The sequence below is a fragment of the Triticum aestivum genome, chromosome 6D, assembly GCF_018294505.1.
Source record: "Triticum aestivum cultivar Chinese Spring chromosome 6D, IWGSC CS RefSeq v2.1, whole genome shotgun sequence".
In the NCBI taxonomy this organism is placed as follows: domain Eukaryota; kingdom Viridiplantae; phylum Streptophyta; class Magnoliopsida; order Poales; family Poaceae; genus Triticum; species Triticum aestivum.
The window spans coordinates 474,201,170-474,214,260 of NC_057811.1; the positions used below are offsets into that span (position 1 = coordinate 474,201,170).

A 13,091-nucleotide genomic window follows, 5' to 3' on the forward strand; every position below is an offset into this window, starting at 1 on the left:
GGTGTGCCTCCAAACAGCTTTAGGTGCAGGGCTATGTTCTCCATCTTCTTGCTCACAAGTGGGAAATTTTGAACGAGCACAACGCCTGTGTCTTTTGTGGTATCTCCTCCATGCCTACTATGGTCTTCACAAAAATCAAGCAGGAGGCTTCCCTTTGGGTTCTGGGCGCAAAGTACTTACGATCCTTGATACCGTGAGAGTAGTCATGTTTGTAATGGTACGTGTGGTTTTGGTTCTTCTGTAAAACTCCTTAACTAATACGATGGGGCAAAGCTTTTGCCTCTATTTAAAAAAAAGGTTAGGATATCATGACTTTTTTGATCATGTAGAAAACCAAAATACATAAGTTTGCAGTGTGCCCATGCCTTTAATTCAAACTTCCTTTGTACAAAAAAAAAAGAATCCAGTGGATTGAAATTCTGCATAATTCATATGAAACTCCCCTTGATCCAAATGGGTCCTTCATTTTTTGCAATTTCGCCTACTGCATCATGCATGATGTAATATCATAACACAGCTGCTATTTTCTTCTTCTCAATAATTATCATACCCAATATTATGTTAGGAAGGATAGTGGGATCTTCCCGAACACCTGAGACATGTTGGAAATACAATTTTTTTTAGGGGTTGAAAACAACTTCTTGTTACGTCAATTGTTTCAGTAGTAGTTAAATTACCACTTGGTAGTAAGAAGTGACTAAGATTGTACATTTTTCCTTCAGAATCTATATGCATGTACACAAAATGTGAAGATTCGCCATGTTTTTACATAAAACGAGAATGATTTTTTTGCTAAAATGGGTCAGCGAGAAGTCGCATTTCTGTCTCTAATACTAGAAACGTAGTGTTGCATTTCTGCATCTAGTTATTATCATTTTTAGTTAGAGATCGACGGTTTTGGTATCTGGCCAAAGGGAGGAAATGGGATGTAGATATCGGCCATTCTTTTGGGATATACTCGCGATCTTCTCAAGGAGAAATGGTTCTCATAGTTTCGTTCGAGTGGTCGCCGTAATTTCGACCATGTACATTTATCAGTACGAAAATGCAAGATCGAAAAACGTTTGTGAACCGTTTGGTTTAACTCATATTCTGTTTTTGGTAAGATGTAAACGAAATTTCGGGATAAACTTGTATATGTCCCAACTTCCTCAACAGTACATCATTCGTTGTGCTCTGCTTTTATACCCCTGATGACAGAAACAGAGTCACCCTGCAAACATGACAACTTCACACAGATTTTATTCTTATATTAGTACTGGCCACTGGGCCGTTGGTCTCAAGCTCGGCTGCACTGCCTGGACCTGGACGAACTAGTGGCCGGAAGGCGGGACAGGAAGCGGGCGGTCGTGCGCCGGCAGGCTGTTGACCATGAAGGACTTGTCTTCTTCCACGGCTGAAGGCCTTGCAGCACCGTTGTATTCTCCTGCCATGTTCCCAGACCATGCAAACAAACAACAGTCAGAACCAGGGACAGGTTACATGTCAAGCAAACGGAGAAATCATGAGAGATTAGCTACAGCAATAGATAGATTACCAATGGTGGAGGAGTGGGCATGGGCAGGAGGGTAAGTCGGTGGCTGTAGTCCGGCAGCAGATCCTCCTCCTCCCCTGATGCGGCCGCCGCCGGTGTAGGGCTGGGCATGGCCGTCGACCACAAGCTGGCCGCAGACGAGCGCCAGAAGGACCAGAGCGGGGAATGCCTTGGGCGCCATCTCTCTTGATCTCTCACTTTGCTTGGCTGCTCTGCCCTTCTCTGTCTCTGTGCTGTATATATAGCAAAGTGCATAATTGTGCACCGTGCACGAGCTGGCAAAGAGGTTACCGGCTGCATACTAGCTAGTTAGGCGAGGCAGTAAATGTGTAGCACACGAAAGGAGGAATCAGTACCTTGTAGCTCTGCAGGCAAGGCACACCACTATCAGGAAACATCGCTATTTCACCCTTCTTCTAGTACAACATTAACATATACGGAGTACTACTTAGTATAAATTATTTGCAAAAATGAAGCATAGATTTGGAAAATAATTTTAAATTATGTTGAAAACAACAACAAATTTGAAAAAAAAATCGTATTTGAAAATGGATCAAATAAAATGCAAATTTTGCGGAAACGAAAAAGGTTCTTGAATTGGAAAAAAGTTTAAGAATTTGGAAAAAAGCTCATGAATCTGAAAAAAGTTCACGAATCTAAAAAAATTGTATAAATTGCATATATTTCACGGAAATTAAAAAGTCATGAATATGAGAAAAAATTCGCAAATTTGAAAAAAAAACTCATGAATCTGGAAAAGTTTATGGATTTTTTTAAAATTACGAGCTAAAAGTTCATGCATTTGAAAAAAACATGAATTTGGGAAAAGTCCATAAATTGAAAAGGAGTTTGTGGATTAGGAACTAAGTTCTGGAATCTGAAATTTTACAATAAAGAATGAAATACATGAAAATTGAGCAAAATCCGCACTAGAAAAACAGAAGGAAAAACCGCCCAAAGAAACCTTCCGAACCTACAAAACCGATGACAAGAAATACTTACATGGCCCGGCCCGTTTGCTACCTGGTGCACCAGTTAACCCAATATCCTATAAATGGCGCTTAAGGCGCTAAATAGGAATTGGGGGATTTTGATAACACTTCCTAATAATGACTGGGTAATGAAGGATCTGGTGGTTACTATCGGGTACTCCCCCCATGTGTGGACTTGATCAAGTATGTTAGGATACCAGGAGGTGAATAGTTCAAGTATGGACTTCAATTCTAATCTATTCCTACTTCTGCCCGGTCCACTATGTCGGGAGGTGATATATATCGTTTATAGCGATCGTGCAATCTTCATAGCTCATAGGGAGCGATAAATAAATCGGCCCAGCACATAATGAGAAGCGTGTCACTCAGGAGCGCACGATCTCATTTCCACTTCCATCTTTTTCACTTGTTTTCTATCTCAGTCGGTTTTATTACCTAAAAATAATCTTGGTCAACTTTATTTTAATATTAATTTGTTACAGAATTCGAAAAAAGTCATGAATTAAAAAACATTCAAGAATCTGAAAACACGTCATAAATTGAAAAATGTTCACAAATTTAAAAATTGGTCATGAATACAAAATAATTCCTGAATGACAAAAAATCAGGAATCAAAATGTTCCCAGATTATTCCCAAATCATGAATAAAAATGTTCACAAATTTGGAAAGCAAATCACGAAATTCTAAAAATGTTCAATATTTCGAAAAATTATACATGGATTTAGAAAATGTTTATGATTTTGAAAAATATTTGGGAATTTAAAAATGTGTAATGATTTAAAGAATGTTGATTAATTGAAAAATATCCAAATTCGAAAAATATTGATGAAATTGAAAAATGTTCGCATGTTTAAATAATATTCAAGAATTTTCAAAATAATCAGAAATTAGAAAATGGTCTCAAATTTATGAAAAGTCCACCACTTCGAAACATGTTTTAGAAAAACGTGAATTCAATACAAACTTATACAAAATTGATTAATTGGAAAAATATTCATGAATTTTTAAATAGTTCAAGACTTAAAACCGAGAAAAGAAAACAGAAAAGGATAAGAAACAAAAACAGAAAAAGGCTAAAAGAAAAAAATAGGAGAGAAAAATGAAAGAAAACCGAGTAACAGCTATATACAATAAAGACCCTCCCACCAGTTCCCACTTGCCTGATCTGACGCTCCCATTGAAGATTCGATGGTTCGTATTTGTTTTTTTTTTCTATTTTTCATTCATATGCCCAGCTTCTATTATAGTGTTCCCATGGCCAACCATGATGTACTTTACATTATTGGCGATTTCAAATGTTTGCTAGTTTAAAACATGTTTGCAATTTTTAAAAAATCATGAATTCGGCTAATCTTTAGAAAATATAAAATTATGAATTCGAAGAAAAAATCATGAATTCAAAAAAATTCAAGAATTGAAAAAGAAAAGAAAAGTACTCCCTTCATAACAAAATGTTAGATGTTTTTATGTCATATGCAGAACCAAAAAAATGTCTTACATTTTGATACAGAGGGAGTAGAAAAGGAGAAGAAACAAAAAAAAAATGAAAAAACAGGAAAGGGATGGAAGAAAAAGGAAAGAGAAAATAGAAAAAAAAAAACCGATTAAACCAAGCGGAACCTTCTAAAAGGTTCCCAAAATCACTGGCGCAGCTTCCCGAAACTGCTATTGTAGCCCTCTAATGAGCCGGAATTGTGATACTATGTGGCCCATGTGTTGTATTTGATATTGTTGATGATCTCCACTTATTATTATTTCAATTTCTTTTGAAACAATATTATTATTTTGATTTTGATCAGGTTGATGTTTATCATGCGAAAAGGAGCATGAACAAAGAGGCCCTTCAGCTTGCGAAGTTCTACTCATGATGATTTTGGTCGCCGCATGTGGCTGACAAATCCGGCTGAGGTGTAATGTTGTTGAACTATAAATAAAGGTGTAATCTTCTTCAGAAAAAAACTTGTTTCTGTTTTTATTTTTATTTATTTTATTTGTGAATGGGTTGACGTAGATGTTTTTTCTGATTTGGATATCCCATAAACAAAATTAACTCAAATTCAGAATACGTTCTCTCTCTTTTTTGCAGGGAATTCAAAATGCATTCAAGGGTTACTGCAAGAGATCGTATTTTGGTAAGATCAGGAAGGTCAGAGTCGCTGGTACCCCTCGAGTCGCCCCCGCGGGCGACCAGGGGGAAACCCTAGCCGCCGGCGCCCGGACTCCCCCGCATCTCCTCCATCCTCGCCGCCGCCAGCAGCGCCGCCGGGCGAAGCCAGGCCGGCAGGGGCGGCGGCAGGGCTCCCTTCTCCTTCCCCCGAATGGGCTGGCGCGGGACGGCCGTTCGAGAGGAGGCGCCGTACTTTTGCGGGGTGCGGCGGCGCTGCAGATGGATCCTGGCCGCGACGTGCGCAGCGCGCCGGCGGTTGGGGTTCGTGCTTGCGGCGTGGTGCGGCCGCTGGATCTGGTGGTCACGTGCGCCGTCGGTCTCGGGTCCGATCCTTCTGGATCCGGTGCCTGATCATCGTCGGCCGGCGCAGGATGGTGGCTTTCGTCGCTGACCAGGTCAGGTCTTTTGATCCGGCGCCTGGATGGATCTACGCCGGAGGTGTTGAGCCTTATGGTGCTTCCCTCTCTGGAGTTTTCGGGTCTTGGCTGCTGCCAGATCCAAAGCAGATGGAGATTGGTGGTACAGGAAGAGGACCGGAGAAAACTTTGGTCGGCTAGCTCGGCCCGGCATCGGCGACGGCTTTGACGTCGTTACCCATCTTGATGGCGAAGTCGAGGTCCCTCCTATCCACCTCCGTCCCGTTCCCGGACAAAAGTCCAAAATCCGTCTTGGATTGGACGGCGGCGGTGCCCTTTGCGTCGTAACCTCCATGGAGGCGCCGTCTTGGGAGGCTTGGGCGTTCGGGGAGTTGCTATGGGTGAAGGGCTTCGTGTGTCAGCTCCAGCAGCGGCAATGGTGTGGAGGTTGGCAGGAGGAGCGGCGTTCTAACTGCGTCAGATGCGTCTGGTAAGAGATGTCAAGTCATGCCTGGCCGACAGGTGCTACGCTGAGTCATGCCTAGTCGGCAGGTGCTACGCACGACAGATCTTTCAGAGTGTCCGCCTCGGGATGGACGAGCGCAGAGCGGTGGAGCTGTCTGGCGTCGTGTTGGCGTCGACGGTAGCTAGACCGTGCAAGGTTGATGCAACAGTACAGCTCTGAAGATGGTTTGGTGGCAGGTGGCTGCAGCGGCCTCATACCCGGCAGGCGTCCTGGTTGAGGAGTGCGCCGGACTGGTAGGTATCCCATACCCGGCAGGCGTCCTGGTTGGGACCTCAGGTCTTAGATGTTTAGGTTTGGCTGCGATGTCTGTTTGGTATTAGGCCCAGACTATCAGCGCCCCTTCATCGATTGGATAGGTGTAGCGACAGTTGTTGCTTAGAAAGTGGCTTTAGTCTTGCTGTTGTATGACTTTGTAAGATTTTGTGAGAATAATTAATAAAGTGGCTGTATGCATCGCCCAGATGCAGAGGCCGGGGGTCATCCTCCTTTTCTAAAAAAATAAAAAAAAAGATCGTATTTCGAAATTTGGGCGAAGTTTGATTGATCGTATATTTCTCTTGGTGAATGCATGTCAAAAGATGTGCAGCTGTAGTAGTTACTCTGAGCGACAATCTCTGTGCATAAAATTCAGAATACCTACCAAGGTTTACTGCATGAGTTTACTAGTTCAAAATGTTCTTGGCCGAATTTTGCGGATCGAATATACAATATTTTGGCAAATGTATCCAGAAAATGTGCAGCTGGGGCAGTTACTTTGAGCAACAATCTCTGTAATATAAAATTCAGAATACTTTCAAGGTTTACTGCAGCAGTTACTGCTTGAAATGTTTTTGGGCGAATTTTGCCGATCGTATATACAGTTTTTTGGCGAATGTATCCAGAAAATGTGCGGCTGTGGTAGTTATTGTGAGCGACAATCTCTGTACTCGATCCTCTCTTTTGTACAGTACACGCATGCGTACATACTGTGCCTCTGTAGATTGTTTGGACACATGCGATTCAAACGAATCACATCTCTGGTGTCGCAGACATGTGGACCCACCTCCTTCTCTCTCTTTGGTCTGCCTCTCTGCTTTGTGCACGGACATAAATTGCTACAGGTACCCAGCGAAGAAAACACTTTTGTTGCTCTAGAGGTTTTTTTTTAGGGTTGTTGCCCTAGAGATTATTACAAAGAGTTGCACACATAATTTTCAAATGGTAAAAAGACAAGAAAGTTTTTTTATATGTCAATTATATTGTACTTTATGAGCCACATATATAATTATTATGTTGACAAGTCGTCGTACGTTGGTTGGCGACTGATACTATGGAGTACTGTTGTCGACAGCTGTCTTTGGCTCGATGTATGTACCTACTAATAAACGAGTGTGCAGGTAGTCGGGCACTAACGACTAGCTATTTCAATACAATTAATGTAGCGCACACTATAACCTAATAGTTAAGTGCACTATTTAACTTCAACTATGCTACTATACAAATATAGTCTATGATTGGCTCATGGTAGGTTTAGCACTTCAAGACCGGTGTACGTACGACTTGCGATTTCACTATTTGATGAATTAACATGAATGAAAATAGACAATTATATATACATACACTCCACAAACGAGGTGATCGATTTAACAATGACTAACTTTGTACTTACGTATTGTTTTTGGTTCGAGATATACATGCCTACTAATAAAGGCGCGTCTAAGCTGTCAGGTACTAATGACTAGTTTTATTTTTTGAAAAAGAGGTTGTACAAACGACTAGCTATTTCAGTATGATTAATGTAGCACACACTATAATCTAATAGTTAAGTGCACTATTGAACTTCAATTGTTCCGCTATTTGAAAATAGTCTATGATCAGCTCCACATGGGTTTATCACTCAAGGATTAGGGTACATACGACTTATAATTCACCCTGATGAGTTGATTTTGATCAGAATCTACAATAGTATACATACAATCTCTGAACTTTGTGATTTCAACAATAATTAGCGTTGTAATTAACCAAGTCCTCTCTCATGGTTGGCAACCAAGCAATAAACCATAATACATCTACCAGCTGGAAGTGACTATATATACAACGTGTGTGGCCAGGTCGTGTTCCCGTAACAAAATAGGACGCAGCTCTTGTGATAGGAGTAGATGACTGAAACTAACGTGAATGCAGTGGGTACACGAGTGACCTCACCAACAGTAACTGTCCTGGACACAAACACCGGATCTATCTACCCATCCACCCAGTGGTTACTACATCTAAGTACACGCGCATGCATGGCTCTCTTGAGCACATTCACCCGCATAAAAAGTATACACAGTATCAAAAACAGTCCTCGGTAAGCTTTTAAAATATTTGGAAGCAAGTACACACGTACAAATGTTGGAGGGCATAGTTTCACTATACATTTTGCACTGTAGTGAGCCAACATTTTTTTAAGGGGTACAAAATCCTCGGTATTCATGAAAAATTATACTGTAGTGACCCAACACATTTTTTTAAGGGGTACAAAATGCTCACTATTCATGAAAATTTGTACTGTAAGTCACCATTTAATTTTCATGAATGCTTAGAAGAGTGAGTGGAGAGAGAATTTAAGTTGGCATCTCTACCATATAGCATCTAAATTGTAGGCGCTAGGGTTGTATATACCATGTCTAGTTTTTTTAATGCAATTTCTGAAAATAGAAAAAAATGTTTTTTTGCAGGAAAGAAAACAAGTTATTTAGCCAAAGAATGTGCACCTAGTTACACCGTAGAATTACTAGTACGTTGTAAGCGCTTTGCCTGTGAATTGTGTGCAATGGATAAATTATCTACAAAGATCTATAGATTTTAAAAGTGGTTGATCATAAGTCTTTCGTCTTGAATTAAAAATCATAAAGTAATCCTAAATGGCAATTTGTTTTCTTCGAGAGAGAAAACAATTTGAGCAAAAACATGAAGGAAAGGTCTAGAATAAAAGAGAAGATTGTGGATATACTACATGTGTTAAATATATTCTCCATTAGAAAGGGTGTACTAAGAGATATAATCATCAAAACTTCTAGTTAGTACACATGACAAAATCTAATGTGAATAAGAGATACCAACAGCGAGTTCATCCAACTGTCTATATTCAAAGTTTTTCATATACTATATCTCTACTCCTGTAAAAGACACAGTTGGTGATGATGGTGTGTCTGCCACCTGTCAGTTGTGGCCGTTTTGCAACAATAGCCCACTTCTCTACTTCAATTTACAGAAAACCCCTTAGTATCTTGAAACCAACCACATCCCTCCCTCACCTCATCAAAACAGCCTGAGGAATATATTTAGAGTGAAACATAATATATTTTTAGTGATATATGTGTATCAAAAAACTAGAGTGTTTTCTTTCAAGTTTGTGAACAAGTATTATTCTACTTTGGATCCGTTGCAACACATAGGCACACTGATAGTAGTGGTATAATTTGTCATTTTTATTATCTCAAAATATCTTTATTTGTCGATCCATATCTTCTGCACTCCATTGCATTTTTTATAGATATAATAACTTTGCATGGTGTGCACCTTGAATAATTTGTCATTTTCTTAGTTGTCCATGTGAGTGATGCTAATAGTACCCGTTTCATGACAATAGTTGCTAGCATGTATTTTCCATTTAGCTGGTGAGATGAATGAGATTAATTATGCCATCGGATCAACTTTTTCCTTTTTGTTGATGTGTGTGTCTGTCTTTGTGCCTAAGTTTCAGAAACCTACTCAAGACCCTTCGATCCTTGGTGCCGCACGAGGATCAGGGGAGCAAGCAGCAGTGAAGGATAGAATGCAAGCGGTAGATTAGAGCCTTACTAGTTTGATGCCAACATTTGCCATTGCCAATATTTGGTGAAACCAAAACTTGCCAAAAATTGGTAACTTTTTTGGAGAGTGGCAAGAACCAATTGGTAGCCAATGAATTGCTATTTGGCAACTTTTTTAGTGAGTGGTAAGAACCAATTGGTAGCCAATTTTCTTTAGACTATCAAAATTTGGCATGCCAATTATTGGCCTCGCCAATTAGGCTCTTAATTTGTCGTGCTAGTTAGCTTGTTCAGATTTAATCTAGTTGCTACATTTATAGAGTTATTTGTTGATCATTATTTACTTTCATTGGCTACCATAGTAGACCTTATGAAAAAAGATGAGTATTTGAACTAAGTACACTACGACAAAAGCAGTTCACTGTAGAGGGAAGATCCAAAAAAAATCTTCCTTTTAATAAGACAAAAGCAGTTCTCTATTATCAACCGCACAAAAATTTACTCTTGACAACTCTTTTAAGAAACTGCAACACATTAATTAAGGCTTGTTCATCTTTGCTTGCTCGTACACCCCCACCCCAACCCCACACACACATACCAATTGAGAAGTCACAAAATGAGTTTACACTAAGCTAATGCGCATTTGAGGACTTTTCGCACCATGGTTTTGTTGCCCTTTGGTGTACCAAAGAAGATTGGAAGGAAACATTATAGTCATAAAGCGTCAAGGCAACAATGTACCAAAGAAGTATTAATCAATTGGTTTGCAATTTTTATTTTCAAGTATGGAACTTGCTGAAATTTTCAGTTTTTGTTGATTAAATTTGCTACATGCAATATTACAAACTTAATTGAATGAATTTTGAGAATATTTCATTTATGTGTGTGTGCATGGATGAAAAAAAGAAGTGAATTTTGAAGAACTAAAAGCTATGGGAAATTTACATGTTTTCTGTTGTTTGTGGGGTTATGAGTTATGAATAGGCACAAATAGATATCTAGCAGTTCGAGTTGATATTATAGACGGTTTTATCCCATAAACCGAAGAGGATAACAAACTTGCCAGCTAGTCCGTTCTAACAAGAAAAATATTTATATTATTCTCTTTCCAGAATCGTTTGTTAGGATATTATCCTGCAAAGGGTTTTCAAAATATTTACTATGAGTCTATTCGGCTACACCCCGTACTAAAGAAAACCCGCTAAAATAGTCTTTTGAAACTATATAGTTTTTGAACTATATAGTCTTTTTGAACTATAAAGTTGTAACAGTTTGCTCTTTATAGTGGATGACGAGCCACATGTTAGTGAGAAAACACATAGCACAATGATAAAAACGTGGATATATCAATAGAGTCGAGTTAAAATCATAAAGTAAGTGAGTGTGCAAACTGTGTATGGTGAGTTCCCGAAAAAAAACATATATTTTTAATTTATTTTGAGCGGTAAAAAAAACTATATGTATGTATGGTGTAAGATAAGAATGTTTTCATAGTTGTGGCTAACATGTAGCCCAGGACCACGTACATGTCAGTTAGACATGCACGTACAGAATGGCAAACCCTGAAACATCATTTGCACTATTCAAATCTGAACCGTCACATAGCTATTGCAGAAGTACATTGTCGAATTAAAGGTGGAAATGGAGATCTTGTTATGATTATTTTCTCAACTCAAAGGAAGTTCGTTGTACGTGATATAAACTGTGAGAAAACACAATCTCTTCTAATATAAGCTACGATCCTGGATTTGTCCATATCAAAAATTAATGCACATGTGTACAAAGTGCATCTTCATCTACGATGCATGCGTGAATGTAGGTAAACAGTTCCGTTTGGTACGTCAGATGCTAGAGCACAGAATATATATGTGTGTACTATATTAACCTAGATGCTATCATTCATCCATGTACCTACCTATCAAGTTATGAGGTTGGAACTGATCCAATTAATGTTAACTACTACACATCTACATCAAATAGGAAACCCAAAAGGGATAAAAATATGGCTTCATGCAATTCTAAATGTTTTGGTCGAGACACTAATCTTTGTTAGCTCAAAAGAACATCAAGGCGTAGCTAAAAATGCCTACACAGTTAATTAGTTGGGGACATACAAATCCAGATTTCGCTTTTGAACATGCATATGTAGGTATAAATCAATAGCTATTCCTCTCTTTTTTGCAAGCAACCACCCACTACAAATTATTACTTTCTTATATATATGTGCAGTAAATTTAATAATGATAAATGTATTCGCCAATGAAATAGCATTTTGACAGATAATGCAAATAAGACATTTATATATAACTTGAGGAAGTTTTATCTTCACCGTGGATTTTTAAGTACGCACATAACCTAAAAGATGATATATAAGCGCAATATTACTGCGATGCATTTTTTTAACGGACATTTAGAGATAGAGAAACTGTTTTTGGTTATATTAACAAGAGCTAGCCATACCTATAAAGTACAAATTTATATTATCAGGTTTTCATTTCATTTCAAAAATTAATAAATATTCTGTGACTTACCTCTATGAATATATAGTGGATTTGTTTCAAAGATAACGGCAAAACTCCAATCCAAACCGTTTGGAGCTAGTACAAGTACACACAGTCAACAAGAGGCAGATAGTCAAAATATCTAGAGTACTGTTCAGGGAGACTGAAATTCCAATCATGCATGTTTAATGGTCTATAGACATAAATTCACATTAATGAAAAAATGAATCCTAAAGTTCTATCAGGAGTTACCACATTAACCAAGCAGCGGATCATATCCTCTTGTTATTTGGTTGTTTATGAACGGAAAAAAAGGTTATGGGAGATATGAACAATGCATCTGATCATAAGCAATACCCTTATCAGAGTAGCAGAAGGAATAGGATAGATTTTGTCCGTTCCCTCTCCATATGAAAACCCTTTTCTCAACTATGCATTGAAGGGACAAGCAAAATCTAAGATAGTGATAGGCAAGAACTGTTTAAACAGGAATCTGAATGTGCTCTAGGCTCTTGACTTCCATAGTTTTCAGGCAGAAAGAATAAACTGTGAAGCCTAACAAAGATAGCAAATTAACTTTAACCACAAAGAGCATATGTATTTCTTACTCCAGGTTGATGATTGATTGAAGGCATGCATGCATATATCTAGCATCTCTACTACTCAAATCAGGAAAGGGACAAGCCAAGACAAATCAAGCCAAATCCAGTAATCCTAGCATGAACATGGAAAGAGAGCCGGGAGCATGAAAGCATGGGCTAAAATAGGGGTTGCCAGATAATACTGAAACCATATATATTTCTAGTGCCTGCCCGTCTTTCTTTTCTCTGCTCTTTTCAAAAGACTCCTCTCTTTCTTTCTTCTTTTGCTTGGCTTTGTTTGCTTCCTCATCTATCTGTTGCCCCTTTGCAGTTTTCTACAGTGCTGCAAAAGTGAAGCTTGCTGCCCATAGCTAACTGGTACTGCATATCGTTCAAACTAGCACTACATGTCCTTGCATGTTGAGGAAAGAGCAAGCAGTACTTTTGTAACTTTTTTGACAAGCTAGCACAAATCAAAAGAAACAAGCCATATCATATAACAAAAAACATATGACTTGCAATTGGACAATATATAGATCATATGGATGCTCAAGGACAAGTACACTTTTTAAAGCAAGACAAGTACACAAACACATGTTGTTCCTGTCTTTAGCTACCATGACAAAAAATCACTCCACTGTGCCTTTTGAGCTCTCC

The 13,091-nt window shown here is 38.8% G+C and overlaps 1 long non-coding RNA gene across 1 annotated transcript; it reads right to left on the reverse strand.

Annotated features, from left to right (window-relative positions):
* Positions 1-992: 992 nt before the first annotated feature.
* Positions 993-1,742, reverse strand: LOC123142113 (uncharacterized). Its single transcript, XR_006470531.1, has 2 exons — positions 1,538-1,742; positions 993-1,426 (listed from the first exon to the last, which is right to left on the reverse strand). It is a non-coding gene; the product is annotated as an uncharacterized lncRNA (long non-coding RNA).
* Positions 1,743-13,091: the final 11,349 nt, after the last annotated feature.